This window comes from Bufo bufo, chromosome 1 (genome assembly GCF_905171765.1).
Source record: "Bufo bufo chromosome 1, aBufBuf1.1, whole genome shotgun sequence".
NCBI classification, from domain to species: Eukaryota; Metazoa; Chordata; class Amphibia; order Anura; family Bufonidae; genus Bufo; species Bufo bufo.
The window spans coordinates 338,326,482-338,348,263 of NC_053389.1; positions in this window are offsets into that span (position 1 = coordinate 338,326,482).

Genomic DNA, 21,782 nt, shown 5'->3' on the forward strand with positions numbered 1-21,782 from the left:
AAGGGAAAGTGCACACAATAACATACCACACGGTGCACACAACACACACACCTAACAAAAGGTTGCTAGGTGTGACCGCATGCCAGGGCAGCAAGCTACCTAGCGACGCTCAGGCTGCTCTGCTGCTAAAAACAACATTGGTTGCCCGCGGCAACCACAAGTGAGGCCACAGACAAGCGGCCCTCACCCGTGGTTGAACGCCCATACAAAACCGCAGGCAACCGCATGCGGTAAAGGAGTCACGGTCATGGGCATGGCCGTGACAAACAATTGTGCACTGCACCCATAAAACACATTTGCTGTAGATCGCTGAGTAAAGAAGCAGTTCTTCATAAGCTTCCTCTCTGATCTCTCCCTCACAGGAGCTGCAGCCTATCCTTTCACTAATCCGAGCAGAGTGACGGGTGGCGCTACGTGACTCCAGCTTAAATAGAGGCTGGGTCACATGCTGCAGTTGGCCATTCACAGCCATGCCAATAGTAGGCATGGCTGTGATGGCCTTTTGGGGCAAGTAGTATGACGCTTGTTGATTGGCTGCCAAAGACCGAACCTGAACCCAAACTTTTACGTAAATGTTCGGGTTTGGGTCCGGGTGCCGAAAAACCTAAAGTTCGGTACGAACCCGAACTTTACAGTTCGGGTTCGCTCAACTCTAATGGTGACCCTTTATATGATATTGCCTTCACATGGTTATATGTTATTTGCTTATTGTCATACACTGTTTATATTTTGTTATACTAAACATTAATCACAAAAAATTTGCATGTTCAACTTATTTTATCTAATATGCATAGTCAGCTTATTAAGGACTGAAAGTTATCTTTCATAACTGCATCTACTGTACTTCTTATGCAAGTCTTTGCAAATGCAAAGGTAGCAGAGTTAAGAGACACACTTGGTAAGTTATCACATCTCGCTAATGCATTAAGGGCTCATGCACATGACCGTATACAGAACCATTCATTTCAATGGGTCTGCAAAAAAAACGGAAGTTAGGCCTCAAGCACACAAACGTATTTTTTTTTGCAGACCGTACGCGGAACCATTAATTTCAATGGGTCCGCAAAAAAACAGAAGGTACTCCATCTGCATTCCATTTCCATATGTCCGTATTTCCGTTCCGCAAAAAAATAGAACATGTCCTATTATTGTTCGCATCACGGACAAGGAGAGTGCTGTTCTATAAGGGGCCAGCTGTTCCGTTCCACAAAATACGGAATGCACACGGACTTCATTAGTATTTTTTGCGGATCCGTTTTTGAAGACCGCAAAATACATACGGTCGTGTGCTCTAGGCCTTAATCCGTGTGCATTCAGCTTCCGTATGTCCGTATTTTCATTCCGCAAAAAAAATAGAACATGTCCTATTATTATGGACCAGGATAGTACTGTTATATTAGGGGCCAGCTATTCCATTCCGCAAAATACGGAATGCAACGGACATCATCCATATTTCTTTGCAGATCGATTTTTTGCAGACCGCAAAATACATACGGTTGTGTGCATGAGCCCTAAGGCTACATACACACAAATGTATTTTATTTCCGTGTCCGTTCAATTTTTTTTGCGGATTGGATGAGGACTCATCCATCTCAATGGGTCCGCAAATATTGCAGACAGCACACCATGTGCGGTCCGCATCCGTATGTCCATTCCGTAGCCCCACAAAAAATATAGAGCATGTCCTATTCTTGTCCATTTTGTGGACAAGGATAGGCATTGTTACAAAACAAATGCAATACGGATGACAAAAGAACGTCATCAGTATTTCTCGCTGATCGGTGTTTTGCTGACCGCAAAACACGTACGGTCTTGTGAATGTAGCCTAAGGGCTTATTCACACGAACGTGTGCTGCCCGTTGCCATATTGTGGACCACATTTGCGGATCCGCAATACACGGGCACCGTTCCGTGTGCATTCCGCATCACGGATGCAGACCCAATCACTTCAATGGGTCCGCAAATCCGGAGATGCGGAACAGAGCGGAACGGAAGCACGGAATGGAACACTACGGAAGCACTACGGAATGCTTCCTGGGGTTCCATTCTGTGCCTCCGCACCGCAAAAAAGATAGAACTTGGTCCATGTTGCTTACGTTTTTTTGTGTGGATCCATTATAACAATGTATAAAAATATATGTATAAAAAAATTTATAATAGTAGGCACTCTCCACCTGGTACTGCATGGTTCTATCACATAACCATACGTCTGTATATAACATATAATTTCTTTAAAATTATTTATTAAAAATAGAAAGGATTTATTTATAGTGATGAGCGAACCCGAAATGTATAGTTACATTTTCGTAAAAGTCTGGGTTCGGGTTCGGTGTTCGGCGCTTTCTTGGCGCTTTTTGAAAGGCTGCAAAGCAGCCAATCAACAAGCGTCATACTACTTGGCCCAAGAGGCCATCACAGCCATGCCTACTATTGGCATGGCTGTGATTGGCCAGTGCACCATGTGACCCAGCCTCTATTTAAGCTGGAGTCACGTAGCGCCACACGTCACTCTGCTATGATCAGTATAGGGAGAGGTTGCAGCTGCGACGTTAGGGCGAGATTAGGCAGATTAACTCCTCCAAAAGACTTCATTCTGTGATCGATCTGCAGCTGTGGATCATTGAAGTGCTATTATTGACTTGCTCACTTTTTTGAGGCTGCCCAGAGCGTTTTTAGATCACTTTTTTTCTGGGGTGATCGGCGGCCATTTTGTGATTTGTGGTGCGCCAGCACGAGCTATCACCAAGTGTATTTAACCATCAATAGTGTGGTTATTTTGTGCTATATCCTACATCAGCTGCAGGCTGAGCCTGTGTCACCGAAGTGCATTTAACCATCAACAGTCTGTATTTTTTGGCCATATACTACATCAGCTGCAGGCTGAGCCTGTGTCACCCAAGTGCATTTAACCATCAACAGTCTGATTATTTTTTGGCCATATACTACATCAGCTGCAGGCTGAGCCTGTGTCACCCAAGTGTATTTAACCATCGATAGTGTGGTTATTTTGTGCTATATCCTACATCAGCTGCAGACTGAGCCTGTGTCACCCAAGTGCATTTAACCATCAACAGTCTGATTATTTTTTGGCCATATACTACATCTGGTGCAGGCTGAGCCTGTGTCACCCAAGTGTATTTAACCATCGATAGTGTGGTTATTTTGTGCTATATCCTACATCAGCTGCAGGCTGAGCCTGTGTCATCCAAGTGCATTTAACCATCAACAGTCTGATTATTTTTTGGCCATATACTACATCTGGTGCAGGCTGAGCCTGTGTCACCCAAGTGCATTTAATCATCAACAGTGTGGTTATTTTTTGGCCATATATTACATCAGGGGCAAGTTGAGCCTGTCACCCAGCGCCTAAAAAATAGACCTGACATTTCTATTCAACCAAACCTGTACTGTTTTAGCTGGTCAAGTTATTTGTATTGACCGTAAAAGCACACTTTTTGTTCTGGGTTGAAAAAGCATTCCCAAATTTGCCATTCTCAAAATAACTAGTTTGTGGTATTTGAGGCCTACTTGAAATCTATCCTAAAAAGAAAATCTTACATTGAAGGTATTGATAGTGTCATTCAGAAAAACCTAAGACACACGCTAGCGTGCTGATAGAAGTGTGATTCTGTGATTAAACCTATACCTGTCACACAGCGCAAAAAAAAACAGGTCTCACATCTCTATTCAACCAAATCTGCACTGTTGTAGCTGGTCAAGTTATTTGTAGTGACCGTAAAACCAGACTTTTTGTTCTGGGTTGAAAAAGCATTCCCAAATTTGCCATTCTCAAAATAACTAGTTTCTGGTATTTGAGGCCTACTTGAAATCTATCCCAAAAAGAAAATCTTACATTGAAGGTATTGATAGTGTCATTCAGAAAAACTTAAGACACACGCTAGCGTGCTGATAGAAGTGTGATTCTGCGATTAAACCTATACCTGTCACACAGCGCAAAAAAAAACAGGTCTCACATCTCTATTCAACCAAATCTGCACTGTTGTAGCTGGTCAAGTTATTTGTAGTGACCGTAAAAGCAGACTTTTTGTTCTGGGTTGAAAAAGCATTCCCAAATTTGCCATTCTGAAAATAACTAGTTTCTAGTATTTGAGGCCTACTTGAAATCTATCCCAAAAAGAAAATCTTACATTGAAGGTATTGATAGTGTCATTCAGAAAAACCTAAGACACACGCTAGCGTGCTGATAGAAGTGTGATTCTGTGATTAAACCTATACCTGTCACACAGCGCAAAAAAAAACAGGTCTCACATCTCTATTCAACCAAATCTGCACTGTTGTAGCTGGTCAAGTTATTTGTAGTGACCGTAAAAGCAGACTTTTTGTTCTGGGTTGAAAAAGCATTCCCAAATTTGCCATTCTCAAAATAACTAGTTTCTGGTATTTGAGGCCTACTTGAAATCTTTCCCAAAAAGAAAATCTTACATTGAAGGTATTGATAGTGTCATTCAGAAAAACCTAAGACACACGCTAGCGTGCTGATAGAAGTGTGATTCTGTGATTAAACCTATACCTGTCACACAGCGCAAAAAAAAAACAGGTCTCACATCTCTATTCAACCAAATCTGCACAGTTTTAGCTGGTCAAGTTATTTGTAGTGACCGTAAAAGCACACTTTTTTTTCTGGGTTGAAAAAGCATTCCCAAATTTGCCATTCTCAAAATTGTGGTGAACGGGAACAATGAGGAAAACATCTAATAAGGGACGCGGACGTGGACATGGTCGTGGTGGTGTTAGTGGACCCTCTGGTGCTGGGAGAGGACGTGGCCGTTCTGCCACAGCCACACGTCCTAGTGAACCAACTACCTCAGGTCCCAGTAGCCAGCAGAATTTACAGCGATATTTGGTGGGGCCCAATGCCGTTCTAAGGATGGTAAGGCCTGAGCAGGTACAGGCATTAGTCAATTGGGTGGCCGACAGTGGATCCAGCACGTTCACATTATCTCCCACCCAGTCTTCTGCAGAAAGCGCACAGATGGCGCATGAAAACCAAGCCCATCGGTCTGTCACATCACCCCCATGCATATCAGGCAACCTGTCTGAGCCTCAAGTTATGCAGCTGTCTCTTATGCTGTTTGAAGACTCTGCTGCCAGGGTTTCCCAAGGGCATCCACCTAGCCCTTCCCCAGGGGTGGAAGAGATAGAATGCACTAACGCACAACCACTTATTTTTCCTGATGATGAGGACATGGGAATACCACCTCAGCACGTCTCTGATGATGACGAAACACAGGTGCCAACTGCTGAGTCTTTCTGCAGTGTGGAGACTGAACAGGAGGTCAGGGATCAAGACTGGGTGGAAGACGATGCAGGGGACGATGAGGTCCTAGACCCCACATGGAATGAAGGTCGTGCCACTGACTTTCACAGTTCGGAGGAAGAGGCAGTGGTGAGACCGAGCCAACAGTGTAGCAAAAGAGGGAGCAGTGGGCAAAATCAGAACACCCGCCGCCAAGAGACTCCGCCTGCTACTGACCGCCGCCATCTGGGACCGAGCACCCCAAAGGCAGCTTCAAGGAGTTCCCTGGCATGGCACTTCTTCAAACAATGTGCTGACGACAAGACCCGAGTGGTTTGCACGCTGTGCCATCAGAGCCTGAAGCGAGGCATTAACGTTCTGAACCTTAGCACAACCTGCATGACCAGGCACCTGCATGCAAAGCATGAACTGCAGTGGAGTAAACACCTTAAAAACAAGGAAGTCACTCAGGCTCCCCCTGCTACCTCTTCTGCTGCTGCCGACTCGGCCTCTTCTGCTGCTGCCGCCGCCTCGGCCTCTTCTGCTGCTGCTGCCGCCGCCTCGGCCTCTTCCTCCGCCTCTGGAGGAACGTTGGCACCTGCCGCCCAGCAAACATGGGATGTACCACCAACACCACCACCTGCGTCACCAAGCATCTCAACCATGTCACACGGCAGCGTTCAGCTCTCCATCTCACAAACATTTGAGAGAAAGCGTAAATTCCCACCTAGCCACCCTCGATCCCTGGCCCTGAATGCCAGCATTTCTAAACTACTGGCCTATGAAATGCTGTGTTTTAGGCTGGTGGACACACACAGCTTCAAACAGCTCATGTCACTTGCTGTCCCACAGTATGTTGTTCCCAGCCGCCACTACTTCTCCAAGAGAGCCGTGCCTTCCCTGCACAAACAAGTGTCCGATAAAATCAAGTGTGCACTGCGCAACGCCATCTGTGGCAAGGTCCACCTAACGACAGATACGTGGACCAGTAAGCACGGCCAGGGACGCTATATCTCCCTAACTGCACACTGGGTAATCGTAGTGGCGGCTGGGCCCCAGGCGGAGAGCTGTTTGGCGCACGTCCTTCCGCCGCCAAGGATCGCAGGGCAACATTCTTTGCCTCCTGTCTCCTCCTCCTCCTACTCAGCTTCCTCCTCCTCTTCTTCCACCTGCTCATCCAGTCAGCCACACACCTTCACCACCAACTTCAGCACAGCACGGGGTAAACGTCAGCAGGCCATTCTGAAACTCATATGTTTGGGGGACAGGCCCCACACCGCACAGGAGTTGTGGCGGGGTATAGAACAACAGACCGACGAGTGGTTGCTGCCGGTGAGCCTCAAGCCCGGCCTGGTGGTGTGCGATAATGGGCGAAATCTCGTTGCAGCTCTGGGACTAGCCGGTTTGACGCACATCCCTTGCCTGGCGCATGTGCTGAATTTGGTGGTGCAGAAGTTCATTCGCAACTACCCCGACATGTCAGAGCTGCTGCATAAAGTGCGGGCCGTCTGTTCGCGCTTCCGGCGTTCACACCCTGCCGCTGCTCGCATGTCTGCGCTACAGCGTAACTTCAGCCTTCCCGCTCACCGCCTCATATGTGACGTGCCCACCAGGTGGAACTCCACCTTGCATATGCTGGACAGACTGTGCGAGCAGCAGCAGGCCATAGTGGAGTTTCAGCTGCAGCACGCACGGTTCAGTCGCACTGTGGATCAGACCCACTTCACCACCAATGACATTGGCCTCCATGCGAGACCTGTGTGCCCTGTTGCGCTGTTTCGAGTACTCCACCAACATGGCCAGTGGCGATGACGCCGTTATCAGCGTTACAATACCACTTCTATGTCTCCTTGAGAAAACACTTAGGGCGATGATGGAAGAGGAGGTGGCCCAGGAGGAAGAGGAGGAAGAGGGGTCATTTTTAGCACTTTCAGGCCAGTCTCTTCGAAGTGACTCAGAGGGAGGTTTTTTGCAACACCAGAGGCCAGGTACAAATGTGGCCAGACAGGGCCCACTACTGGAGGACGAGGAGGACGAGGATGAGGAGGAGGTGGAGGAGGATGAGGATGAAGCATGTTCACAGCGGGGTGGCACCCAAAGCAGCTCGGGCCCATCACTGGTGCGTGGCTGGGGGGAAACACAGGACGATGACGATACGCCTCCCACAGAGGACAGCTTGTCCTTACCTCTGGGCAGCCTGGCACACATGAGCAACTACATGCTGCAGTGCCTGCGCAACGACAGCAGAGTTGCCCACATTTTAACGTGTGCGGACTACTGGGTTGCCACCCTGCTGGATCCCCGGTACAAAGACAATGTGCCCACCTTACTTCCTACACTGGAGCGTGATAGGAAGATGCGCGAGTACAAGCGCACGTTGGTAGACGCGCTACTGAGAGCATTCCCAAATGTCACAGGGGAACCAGTGGAAGCCCAAGGCGAAGGCAGAGGAGGAGCAAGAGGTCGCCAACGCAGCTGTGTCACGCCCAGCTCCTCTGAGGGCAGGGTTAGCATGGCAGAGATGTGGAAAAGTTTTGTCAACACGCCACAGCTAAGTGCACCACCACCTGATACGGAACGTGTTAGCAGGAGGCAACATTTCACTAACATGGTGGAACAGTACCTGTGCACACCCCTCCACGTACTGACTGATGGTTCGGCCCCATTCAACTTCTGGGTCTCCAAATTGTCCACTTGGCCAGAGCTAGCCTTTTGTGCCTTGGAGGTGCTGGCCTGCCCGGCGGCCAGCGTTTTGTCTGAACGTGTATTCAGCACGGCAGGGGGCGTCATTACAGACAAACGCAGCCGCCTGTCTACAGCCAATGTGGACAAGCTGACGTTCATAAAAATGAACCAAGCATGGATCCCACAGGACCTGTCCATCCCTTGTGCAGATTAGATATTAACTACCTCCCCTTAACAATATATTATTCTACTCCAGGGTACTTCCTCATTCAATACTATTTTTAATTTCATTTTACCATTATATTGCGGGGCAACCCAAAGTTGAATGAACCTCTCCTCTGTCTGGGTGCCGGGGCCTAAATGTGTGACAGTGGCCTGTTCCAGTGGTGGGTGACGTGAAGCCTGATTCTCTGCTATGACACGAATACAGATTCTGCACTGACATAAGGCCAGATTCTCTGTTACGGGACTTCTCTCCTCTGCCTGGGTGCCTGGGCCTAAATGTGTGACAGTGGCCTGTTCCAGTGGTGGGTGACGTGAAGCCTGATTCTCTGCTATGACATGAAGACTGATTCTGCGCTGACATAAGGCCAGATTCTCTGTTACGGGACCGCTCTCCTCTGTCTGGGTGCTGGGGCCTAAATGTGTGACAGTGGCCTGTTCCAGTGGTGGGTGACGTGAAGCCTGATTCTCTGCTATGACATGAAGACAGATTCTGCGCTGACATAAGGCCAGATTCTCTGTTACGGGACCTCTCCTCTGCCTGGGTGCCTGGGCCTAAATGTGTGACAGTGGCCTGTTCCAGTGGTGGGTGACGTGAAGCCTTATTCTCTGCTATGACATGAAGACTGATTCTGCGCTGACATGAAGCCAGATTCTCTTCTATGGCATGAAGAGACTGATTCTCTGCTGACATGAAGCCAGATTCTTTGCTATGGCATGAAGAGACTGATTCTCTGCTGACGTGAAGCCAGATTCTCTGCTATGGGACCTCTGTCCAATTGATATTGGTTCATTTTTATTTTTTTAATTTTAATTTTAATTCAATTCCCTATCCACATTTGTTTGCAGGGGATTTACCTACATGTTGCTGCCTTTTGCAGCCCTCTAGCTCTTTCCTGGGCTGTTTTACAGCCTTTTTAGTGCCCAAAAGTTCGGGTCCCCATTGACTTCAATGGGGTTCGGGTTCAGGACGAAGTTCGGATCGGGTTCGGATCCCGAACCCGAACATTTACAGGAAGTTCGGCCGAACTTCTTGAACCCGAACATCCAGGTGTTCGCTCAACTCTATTTATTTATATTTATAATTATTAAAATAGATAAGATAAATTGTGCAAATATATATTCAATTGTTCATTAATATTGTTTAAACTTAAATAATGCCGCAATATATTGGATCAAGTTACTGTTTAATATATTCTAAAAATACACAAGGCTATATTGCCAATAAATATTATCCAGTTCTTATCCTTTGTGCAACACCGAATATAGCAGCAAATATGGCAGTCTTTTTCTTTTAAAGAAAACCTAGTGTATATCACAATGCAAGTCAATCATCCATTAGTCTCACGGATTCCCAATCGCAAAAAGTTTTATGTCAAGTTTTATGGCAATATTCTCTGTTATTCCATAGAGCGCTCTATATTGTAATATATGCATGTACAGGTAAATTGTACAATTGATAGTACATTACCACTTGTAGATTGCGCTGTGTTTGTATGCAGTTCTCCGCTGCCTATGCCGGTCAGGTTGAAGTGGAGTCCCACGTGATCGGGCAGCGATCCTCGTATTCAATGCACCAGGTCCTAGAGCGGGTTGTGTAGATACACTTGTAGACAAGGAAACTCCTTAATCGTGCATACCAAACACATATGCAGTATATCCTACAGAGTTCTTGTATTGGCTATAAAATAATAGTAGATCTTCTTAATCCATATCAAATCTCGCCATATGAGATGCCAAACGCATTTCAGAGATAGGGTTTTCCTTTTTCAGTGGTAAAATAAAAGTGGCAAGATCTTGGCTTTATAAGGGAAGTCCAATGGTATTGGGGCGGGATTATAATTAGTGTCTAGCCATCTCAAAGAACTGATATGGATCATCCATACATAAGGAATTCTTATTGCACAACGATAAATATTAATTACTTTCCATTATACTAGATATAAAGCAACAATACAAGTTACAAGATGTGCAAAATATTGTCCAAAAAACGCATATGCGTTTTCCATGCATTTTCAGTGCGTTTTCCTCACATTTTAATCTTTAATATTGTAAAAAACACATGGAGTATCATATAGCTCTCTACCAACATACACTGACCTAAAGAATTATTAGGAACACCATACTAATACGTTGTTGGACCCCCTTTTGCCTTCAGAACTGCCTTAATTCTACGTGGCATTGATTCAACAAGGTGCTGATAGCATTCTTTAGAAATGTTGGGCCATATTGATAGGATAGCATCTTGCAGTTGATGGAGATTTGAGGGATGCACATCCAGGGCACGAAGCTCCCATTCCACCACATCCCAAAGATGCTCTATTGGGTTGAGATCTGGTGACTGTGGGGGCCATTTTAGTACAGTGAACTCATTGTCATGTTCAGGGCCGCTGATAGAAATCATGGGGCCCCGTACAGCATACATGACGGGGCCCCCTTCAGCTCCACCCCCTGATCCCTCCTTCAGCCACACCCCTGGCCCCGCCCTTGGCCCCTCCCCAGACGCCGCCTTGAAACAACATGCAGATTTGTCTACAAGTGATATTTATTTTTCTCCAGCCAGTTATAAGTTTTATTATCCAAAAAAACATAAGTAATGTGGATGACACTTATGGGGGGATCTGTGGATGACACTTATGGGGGGATCTGTGGATGACACTTATGGGGGGGGGGTCTGTGGATGACACTTATGGGGGGGGGGTCTGTGGATGACACTTATGGGGGGTCGTCTGTGAATGGCGCTGTTATGGAGGGGATCTGTGAATGGCACTGTTATGGAGGGGATCTGTGAATGGCACTTTTATGGAGGGGATCTGTGGATGGCACTGTTATGGAGGGGATCTGTGGATGGCACTGTTATGGAGGGGATCTGTGGATGGCACTGTTATGGAGGGGATCTGTGGATGGCACTGTTATGGAGGGGATCTGTGGATGGCACTGTTATGGAGGGGATCTGTGGATGGCACTGTTATGGAGAGGATCTGTGGATGGCACTGTTATGGAGGGGATCTGTGGATGGCACTGTTATGGGGGGATCTGTGGATGGCACTGTTATAGAGGGGGATCTGTGGATGACACATACCGTATATAGCATCTTATGCTATGTGTCATCCACAGATACCCCTCCATAACAGTGCCATTCACAGATACCCTCCATAACAGTGCCATCCACAGATCCCCCCCATAACAGTCATCCACAGATCCCCCCATAACAGTGTCATCCACAGATCCCCCCATAACAGTGTCATCCACAGATCCCCCCCATAACAGTGTCATCCACAGATCCCCCTCCATAATGGTGCCATCCACAGATCCCCCCCATAAGTGTCATCCACAGACCCCCCGGCCCCCCCCATAAGTGTCATACACATGACAGACCCCCCCCCCCATAACAGTGCCATCCACGGATCCCCCGCCCTCCCTATAACAGTGCCGTCATGACGTCATCCATATAGATCCCCCCCCGCCACTCACAGTAGTATACATTAATAAATCGGTGCAGCCGTGCAGGCTGCAGACAGTAACTTTAATTTTAGCACAGGCACAGCGGTCATCTCTTTACTAAAATACTACCTTACATTCAGCTCCTGCCTCCTCCCTCCACCCTCCAGCCTCCAGTAACAAGTGCGGGCGGCAGCGCTCACTCACTGACGTCACGCGCCTGCGCCGCCTAGTGGGAGGAGCAGGCGTGTGACGTCAGTGAGTGAGCGCCGCCCCCACACTGCCTGCTGTTACTGGAGCCAGCCCACTGACAGCAAAAAAATTAAAATGGCTCGGGAGTCGGCAGCCCGGGCCCCCCTGCCAGCCGGGCCCGGTACAACTGGGCCAGCTGTACTGGCCTATCAGCGGCCCTGGTCATGTTCAAGAAACCAATTTGAAATTATTTGATCTTTGTGACATGGTGCATTATCCTGCTGGAAGTAGCCATCAGAGGATGGATACATGTTCTCATTCTGTTTACGCCAAATTCGGACTCTACCATTTGAAACAGAAATCGAGACTCATCAGACCAGGCAACATTTTTCCAGTCTTCAACAGTCCAATTTTGGTGAGCTTGTGCAAATTGTAGCCTCTTTTTCCTATTTGTAGTGGAGATGAGTGGTACCCGGTGGGGTCTTTTGCTGTTGTAGCCCATCCGCCTCAAGTTTGTGTGTGTTGTGGCTTCACAAATGCTTTGCTGCATACCTCGGTTGTAACGAGTGGTTATTTCAGTCAACGTTGCTCTTCTATCAGCTTGAATCAGTCGGCCCATTCTCCTCTAACCTCTAGCATCCACAAGGCATTTTTGCCCACAGGACTGCCGCATACTGGATATTTTGCCCTTTTCACACCATTCTTTGCAAACCCTAGAAATGGTTGTGCGTGAAAATCCCAGTAACTGAGCAGATTGTGAAATACTCAGACCGGCCCGTCTGGCACCAACAACCATGTTACGCTCAAAATTACTTAAATCACCTTTCTTTCCCATTCTGACATTCCGTTTGGAGTTCAGGAGATTGTCTTGACCAGGACCACACCCCTAAATGCATTGAAGCAACTGCCATGTGATTGGTTGACTAGATAATTGCATTAATGAGAAATAGAACAGGTGTTCCTAATAATTCTTTAGGTGAGTGTATATATGTGTATAAATTCCAAAAATTGTGAATTCAACTAAGAATATTATTATTATTAGGCTTGCTTGTGTTTTGCACAGTATTGCATCTCTGTCCTGCTGGTAGCAGCATAAAGGGGAAGGAGGCCGGCCAGGGAGGAGACATCAACGGGAATAAACCCAACATTGATGTCTCATCTCATCGACGCCCAACCCTACTCATAAAAGTTCAATCTCAGCATTCAAACCTGAAGGCATCAATGTGTCAAATTCATATATCCTCTTAGATTCAGCTCTAGACATTCTGGCTACATAGTTACCTCCTCTCCACTGTCTCTTGATCTTTTCTAAGGCCACAAAGTATAGCTGACTAGGATCTTGATTGTGTATCTCTTTAAAATGTTTTGATACAGAGTGCTGTTCATAGCCTTTTCTAATATTCCTAATGTGTTTAGCTATACTTTTTTTAGGGTTATTTTCATCCTACCTATATATTGTTTGTTGCACGTACATTGTAATAGATATATCACAACAGATGATGAACAGGATAAATGTTAAATAGTGATAACCATTTTGTGTAGAATTAATTTCCCTTGTTCTTTTGGGGAATTTGGTGGCTCTAAAATTATTGCAGTTCCCTCATCGAAAAAGGCCTTTTAGGGACAGCCAATTGTCCTTAATTTTTGATACTCCATTTACTACCATGGGAGCTATTTCTATACCTAAATTTGGAGCTCTAGAATAGGTAATTTGTGGTTTGTTTGTCAATGAAGGTCCAATTATTTTATCTTTCCAAAGATGGTGCCAGTAGTTATTAATAGTTCTTGCCACCTTTTTATGTTGTGTGTGGAACGGTAATATAATCCTAATATTTTCCTGTATATCTCCTTTTTCTCTCGATTAGAAAAAATCTATTCTATCCATAGACTACACCTTATTAAGTGAGGCCTCCACTATTTCTGACGAATAGTCTTTTTCAATAAATTGTTGGGTTAATGTAATTGCTTCTCTCTCAAATTGGTTATCGTCTGTGCAATTGCATCTAATTATTCTAAATTGACTTGTAGGGATATTCACGAGCCATCTGTAAAGATAACAGCTGGAGAACAGAATGAAACCATTTTTCATTACTGGTTTATGGTAAATCTGACATTTAAATTTTTCATCTTCTATTTTGATTATTAGATGCAAAAATTCTACTTGGGATCTACTTATTGTACTGGTAAACTTCAAATTCTTCTCATTAATATTGATTTCTTGTAAAAAAAGAATGTAACTTTTGTTCAGAACTTCGCCAGATGAAAAAAATGTCATCTATATATCGTTGCCAGAGTACCAAATCCACCCCCGAGTCTTGTTCCCACTGAGTCATAGAAAGATTGGCATAGCTAGGGGCGAATCTGGTACCCATGGCAGTTCCCCTCTTCTGGGAATAATCAGAATCATAGAAAAAATAATTATTTGTAAGTATAAAATTCACACTTTCCAAAAGGAAATCAATTTGATTCTGGTGTAATATACTATTATTGCTTAGCTGTTTATATAAGGCATTCACACCATGTGTATGTTCAATCACTGTGTATAGTGAATTAACATCAATGGTGCCCAGTATCCAATTATCTTCTACTTCCAATTTTTCAACTATTGAAATGATCTCTGTGGTGTCTTTAGTATGTGAAAAAGTCTTCTTAACTGCCGACAGAAGCATTTTATCTATATATTTCGATAGATTAGAAGTAATAGAATCTATACCAGAGAAAATTGGTCTCCCTGGTGGTGAGTTATAGTCTTTATGGATTTTGGGGAGGCAATAGAATACTGGTAGTCTCTTCTGTGTGTTCATTATAAATAGAGTTGAGCGGACACCTGGATGTTCGGGTTCGACGCGTTCGGCCGAACTTCACAAAAATGTTCGAGTTCGGGACCCGAACTTGACCCGAACTGGACCCCAACCAGAACCCCATTGAAGTCAATGGGGACCCGAACTTTTTGAGCACTAAAATGGCTTTAAAAATGTCATGAAAAGGGCTAGAGGGCTGCAAATGGCAGCAAAATGTGGTTAAGAGGATGGCAAGTGCTCTGCAAACAAATGACTTTAAATAACATAAAATATGTAAAAATAAAAAACATAATCTTGATCTAGGAGGAAGAGGTCCATGTGGAGTAGGAGGTTGAGGACGCAGTGAATGTGGCGGTGTAGGTGGAAATGGAGGTGGAGGAGGTAGCCTACACTGTTTTTTGGTTTTATTTTATTTTTTTAAATTAGGGTACACCCCAAAACATTTGGAAATATAACCTGTGATAACCCCCTCCAGACGTTCAAACAAAACACTGGCTGCAGGTCAGGTCAGCACCTCCAAGGCGTAAAGGGCAAGCTCAAGCCATGTGCCCAATTTGAAGACCCAGAAGTTGAAGGGGGCAGACCCATCAGTCAGTACGTGTACACATACTGCCCCACCATGTCACACGTCCCCGTGATGTTCTCGATCCAATTGGATGTCTTCTCTATCAACTTTCAATGTTCTTTTCTGTGCCTACCATGTTGATCACGGTTAGCGGCGAATCAGGGTTCCACGCCGAAGAGGGAGTGTGAGAACGGATACCAGATCCAAGGGAGGTCAATGGATGAGATTAAATGTGATCGAGCGGAAATGTGGGTGAAGTTATTAAAACTGAATAATGGAAGGAAAGGAGGGGGCGCGCACAGGAATTACCCACTCCCGACTCGGGGAGGTAGTGACAATAAATAACAATACAGGACTCTTAAGATGCCCTGGTTTTGAAATGGTTATTAAAAAAATATAGGGAATGTCACTGGGGTATTTTGGATTTGGAAACTTTAGACAGGATAGGCCCTCCTGCCGCTTTGTTGACTCTAGATAACTTCTGCCTGATCGCACGTCCCCGTCCACGATCCATTTGGATATCTTCTGTATCAACTTTCGATGGTCTTTTCTGAGCCTACCATGTTGATCACGGTTATCTGCGAATCAGGGTTCCACACCGGAGAGGGAGCGTTAGAAAGAGATACCACATCCAAGGGAGGTCAATGGTTGAAGTTAAAAGTTGATCAATCGGAAAAGTGGGACAAATTATTGAAGCCGAAGCTTACAAGTAAAGGAGGTGGCGCGCGTCAATTAAAGAAGTATTTTAGAAATTTTAATCCCTGTCACCTATGCAGAGCAGGGGTTTGTATATGACAAAATTGGTAAAATGTCAACTGACAATGTAACAGACGATTTTTATTTATTTGTTTCCCTGTCACCTATGTAGAGCAGGGGTTTAATCACGGCAAAAATGGTCAAATGTCACCCAAGAATGTAACACAAATTAGTGAAATGTTTTTACCTGTCTACTAGGTATAGCAGGGGTATATCACAGCCAAAAATTGGTGAATTTCACCCGAGAATGTAACAGACAAATTTGTGAAATTTGTTTACCTGTCTACTAGGTAGAGCAGTGGTATATCACACCCAAAAATGGGTGAATTTGACCCGAACATGTAACAGTCAAATTAGTGAAATGTTTTTACCTGTCTACTAGGAATAGCAGGGGTATATCACACCCAAAAATTTGTGAATTTCACCCGAATGTGTAACAGACAAGTTAGTGAATTTTTTTTATTAGTCTACTAGGTAGAGCAGGGGTATATCACACCCAAAAATTGGGGAATCTCACCCAAGAATGTAACAGACAAATTAGTGAAATGTCTTTATTTGTCTACTTGGTATAGCAGGGGTATATCACAGCCACAAATTGGTGAATTTCATCCAAGAATGTAACAGACAAATTAGTGAAATGTTTTTACCTGTCTACTAAAAATATCAGGGGTATATCACACCCAAAAATTTGTGAATTTCACCCGAGAATGTAACAGACAAATTAGTTAATTTTTTTTATTTGTCTACTAGGTAGAGCAGGGGTATATCACACCCAAAAATTGGAGAATTTCACCCAAGAATGTAACAGACAAATTAGTGAAATTTTTTTACCTGTCTACTAGGTAGAGCAGGGGTATATTACACGCAAAAATTGGTGAATTTCACCTGAATGTGTAACAGACAAATTAGTGAATTTTTTTTACCTGCCTACTAGGTAGAGCAGGGGTATATCACACCTAAAAATTTGTTAATTTCACCCGAATATGCAACAGACAAATTTATGTTTTTTTTTTACCTGTCTACTAGGTATAGCAGTGGTATATCACACCCAAAAATTTGTGATTTATGAGGTGGAGTTCCATTTGGAGTAGGAGCTTGAGTAGGCGGTGGACGTAGCGGTGTAGGTGGAAGCGGTGGTTGAGGAGGACGAGGTAGCCAACACTGGTTTTTGGTTTAATTTTATTTAATTTTTTTATTAGGGTACACTCCAAAAGAGTGGGAAATATCCAAAATAAAACAATGAGCAATTGCGCTGTAGTATAACAATGGCTGGGTAAGGCCGGTATACATGTCTATTCTGCACAAGGTACGGACGAGTCCAGTGGGATCCATGCCTGGTTCATTTTAATGAATATGAGCTTGTCCACATTGGCTGTGGACAGGCGGTTGCACTTGTCTGTGATAACACCCCCTGTCGTGCTAAACACACGTTCAGACAATACACTGGCTGCAGGGCAGGCCAGCACCTCCAAGGCGTAAAGCAGGGATGGCCAACCTGAGGCTGTCCAGCTGTTGCAAAACTACAACTCCCAGCATGCCCAGTCTGCCTACAGCTATCAACCTACAGCAGGGCATGGTGGGATTTGTAGTTTTGCAACAGCTGGAGAGCCTCAGGTTGGCCATCCCTGGCGTAAAGGGCAAGCTCATGCTATGTGCCCAATTTGTAGATCCAGAAGTTGAAGGGGGCAGACCCCTCATTCAGTATGTGTAGGCATGTGCACACATACTTCTCCACCATGTTGCTGAAATGCTGCCTCTTGCTAAGATGTTCCATATCAGCTGATGGTGCTGGTTGTTGTAGCGTGCTGACAAAGCTTTTCCATATTTCGGCCATGCTAATTCTCCCTTCTGAGCTGCTGGTGGTGCCCCAGTTGCATTGGTGACCTCTTCGTCCTCCTCTGCCTTCGACTTGTGCTTCCACTGTTCCTTAGCTGCCAGGTGGGAATGCCACCAGCAGCGTGTCTACCAGCGTGCGCTTGTATTTGCGTATCTTACAATCATGCTCCAGTGACGGAATTAAGGACGGTACGTTGTCCTTGTGAGGGGGATCCAGCAGCGTGGCCACCCAGTAATCAGCACAAGTTAGAATGTGGGCAACTCGGCGGTCGTTGCGGAGACACTGCAGCATGTAATCGCTCATGTGTGCCAGGCTGCTCAGAGGCAACGAAAAGCTGTCCTCTGTGGGAAGTGCATTGTTTTTGTCCTCTGTATCCCCCCAGCCACGCATTAGCGATGGCCATGAGCTGGTTTAGGTGCAACCCTGCTGTGAACACGGTTCCTCCTCCTCCATCTCCTCCTCCTCGTCCTCCACCTCGTGATCCTCCAGAACTGTGCCCTGGCTGGACAATTGTGTACCTAGTGTTTGTGGGTGCAGGAACCCACCCTCAGCGCCACTTGCGAATGACTGGCTGGAAATCCTATCTAATGATCCCTCTTCCTCCTCCTACTCCTCCTGTGCCACATCCTCTCCCATCATCGCCAGAAGTGTTTTTTTTCTAAGGAGGCATAGAAGTGGGATAGTAACGCTGAGAATGGCTTCATCGGCACTGGCCATGTTGGTGGAGCACTCGAAACAGCGCAACAAGGAACACAGGTCTCGCATGGAGGCCCAGTCATTGGTGGTGAAGTGGTGCTGTTCCACAGAGCGACTCACCCGTGTGTGCTGCAGCTGAAACTCCACTATCGCCTGCTGCTGCTCGCACAGTATGTCCAGCATGTGCAAGGTGGAGTTCCACCTTGTGGGCTTGTCGCATATGAGGCGGTGAGCGGGAAGGCCGAAGTTACTCTGCAGCATTGACAGGCAAGCAGCAGCAGGGTGAGAACGCCGAAAGTGCGCACAGATAGCCTGCACTTTATGCAGCAGCTCTGACATATTGAGGCAATTTTTAAGGAACCTCTGCACCACCAAATTCAACACATGCGCCAGGCAAGGGATGTGCATCAAACCGGCTAGTCCCAGATCTTCTACAAGATTTTGCTCATTATCGCACACCACCAGGCCGGGCTTGAGGCTTACTGGCACCAACCACTCATCGGTCTGTTGTTCAAGGCCCGTCCACAGCTCCTGCGCGGTGTGGGGTTTGTCCCCTAAACAGATACATTTTAAAACTGCCTGCTGTCGTTTACCCCTGGCTGTGCTGAAATTGGTGGTGAAGGTGTTACATGACCGGATGAGGAGCCAGTAGAGGATGAGGAAGCGGAGTAGGAGGAGGAATCAACAGGAGGCAAACTGAAGCACCCTGCAATCCTCAGTGGTGGAAGGACATGCGTCAAACTGCTATCAACCTCAGGCCCAGCCGCCACTGCATTTACCCAGTGTGCTGTTAGTGAGATATAATGTCCCTGACCGTGCTTACTGGTCCATGTATCCGTAGTTAGGCAATGCACAGTGCACACCTGATTTTGTCCCCCACTTGGTTGTGCAGTTAAGGGATAGCTCGCCTGGAAAAGTAGTAGCGGCTGGGCACGAAATACTGTGGGACAGCCACCGCCATAAGACTTTTAAAGCTCCTCGTCTCCACAAGACAGAATTACAGCATTTCAAAGGACAGTAATTTTGAAATGCTGGCATTCAGGGCCAGGGATCGCGTGTGGGTAGGGGGGTACTTCCTCTTCCGCTCCAGTGTTTGGGAAATGGAGAGCTGAACGCTTCCATGGGACATTGTGGAGATGCTTGGTTACCCAGGTGGTGGTGTTGCTGGCAGATCCTCTGTTTGCGGGGTAGCAGGTGCCACTGTCACTCCAGAGGTGGATGAAGAGGCCGAGACTGCAGCAGAAGACGAAGCAGGAGGAGCCAGAGACTTTTTTTGTTTTTGAGGTGTCTACTCCACTGCAGCTCGTGCTTTGCACTTAGATGCCTGGTCATGCAGGTTGTGCTCAGGTTTAGAACGTTTATGCCTCGATTCATGCTCTGATTGCACAGCGTGCAAACAACCCATGTCTTTTCGTCAACACATTGTCTGAAGAACTGCGACGCCAGGGAACTCCTTGGAGCTGGCTTTGGTGTGCTGGGTCCCTTGCTGCGGTGGGCAGTAGCAGGTGTACTGTCTAGGGGACGGCAGCTCGCTTTTGCATCCTGCTTTTCTTCTGCTTTGCTGGTGGCTCTGTGCCACCACCGCATATTCTTCGAACTACACAGGAAACTCACATGACCTTGATTCCATGTGGGGTCGAGGACCTCATCGTCCTCCATCTTCCACCCAGTCTTCACCCCTGCCCTCCCTGTCAGTCTGCACACTTTCGAAATCCACAGCAGTTGGCACCTATGTTTCGTCATCATCCGAGACATGCTGTGGTGGTCCTCCCATGCACTCATCTTGAAACAAAAGTGGTTGGGCATCGTTGCACTCAATCTCTTCCACTTCTGGGCAGGGCTAGGTGGATAGCCCTGGGAAACCCTGCTAGCAGGGTCATCAAAAAGTAGAAGAGACTGTTGCATGACTTGGGGCTCAGACTGCTTGGCTGATTTGCAAGGGGGTGAGGTAAAAGGCTGATGGACATCGGCTGCAGGTGCCAACTCTGATCTTACAGCAGAAGACTGGGTGGGAGACAATGTAAAGGAACTGGAGGCACTGTCAGCAACCCAATCTACTATCGCCTGTACTTGTTCTGGCCTCACCATTTGTAGAGCCGCATTAGGCCCGACCAAATAACGATGAAGGTTCTGTCGCCTACTCGCACCTGAGGAAGGTTTCACTTGTGAGTGTAGCTAAGACAGATAGACCACGTCCTCTCCCTGCAACAGGAGCTCCACCAGCAGCACCACGACCTGGGCCATGTCCCTTATTTGACGCTCTCCTCATATTTCTCAAATTTAGGATCTTGCCCAAAATGGGTGGTTTTTTTTATTTTTATAACAGAATATAACAGCAGTATCTAACGCGTGTATCTTACACTGACAGATGCAAAGGCTGCAAATTTAGTATTTGAAAATTCACAACAAGTGGGTAGCTTAATAAAACTTAACATTTATTGATGTCAAATAAAATAATAGGCCCTTCAAAGATAAAAAATGTTGCATTGAATGCAACCGATTGGCTGCATAAGTGTCTATAATAGCAGTATGATCAAAGAGAAGGAGGGGACCAAATAAAGGGATAGCGGTGGTAATAGAGTGAGAGGAAATGATATATAGATAGAAGGACACACTGCTGGGTCACAAACCCTGGGTGTCCCTAGATCTATCTCCTTCCCCCCTCCCTAACTTCCTAGCCCTGTCGTCACCCTACCTAAACATGGACTGCCCAGCTTTGCCCGACAGATAGAGGTTTTTAGAATCCATCGGACCAGAATCTATCAGTAAAAGAGAGCAAAAGGACTGACAAAAAGTTGAGGTTGGCTATACTGTGTCTCAATTTGGCTATTGAAGGCCTACAACACTAGATGCACTCAACACTCTAGGGACCTTGTAGAATCCCTTATATTAATAGTCAACACATGTCCCGACATGTTTCCTCAGTGGTTACCAATTCCTCAGGATGACTAATTTATATATTTATGACCACTAGGTTTCCGGTCACTATTCAAATGGAGTGTATACAACAAACACACAGGTCATTGGTACTCCAGGCTGATACTATGTAGTCAGCCCAAGCACTAGTGACCACAAGATATCTTGTCACCAGTCATGATCAAGTGTCTCAGATTGTAGGTGAGTGACCACTAGATATCGGGTCACCATCCAATCCGAATGTATACACCTAGCATAAGTCAGTTATATATCAGGCTGCTGTAACCTAGTCAGCCCAAAATTTGTGACCTCAAGTTTTCAAGTCACCAATCAAAACAAGTGTATCCAGTAAACACCCAGTATGATTATAGTCCAAGCTCATATGATGAGATCAGCCCAGATCTAATTCCATTC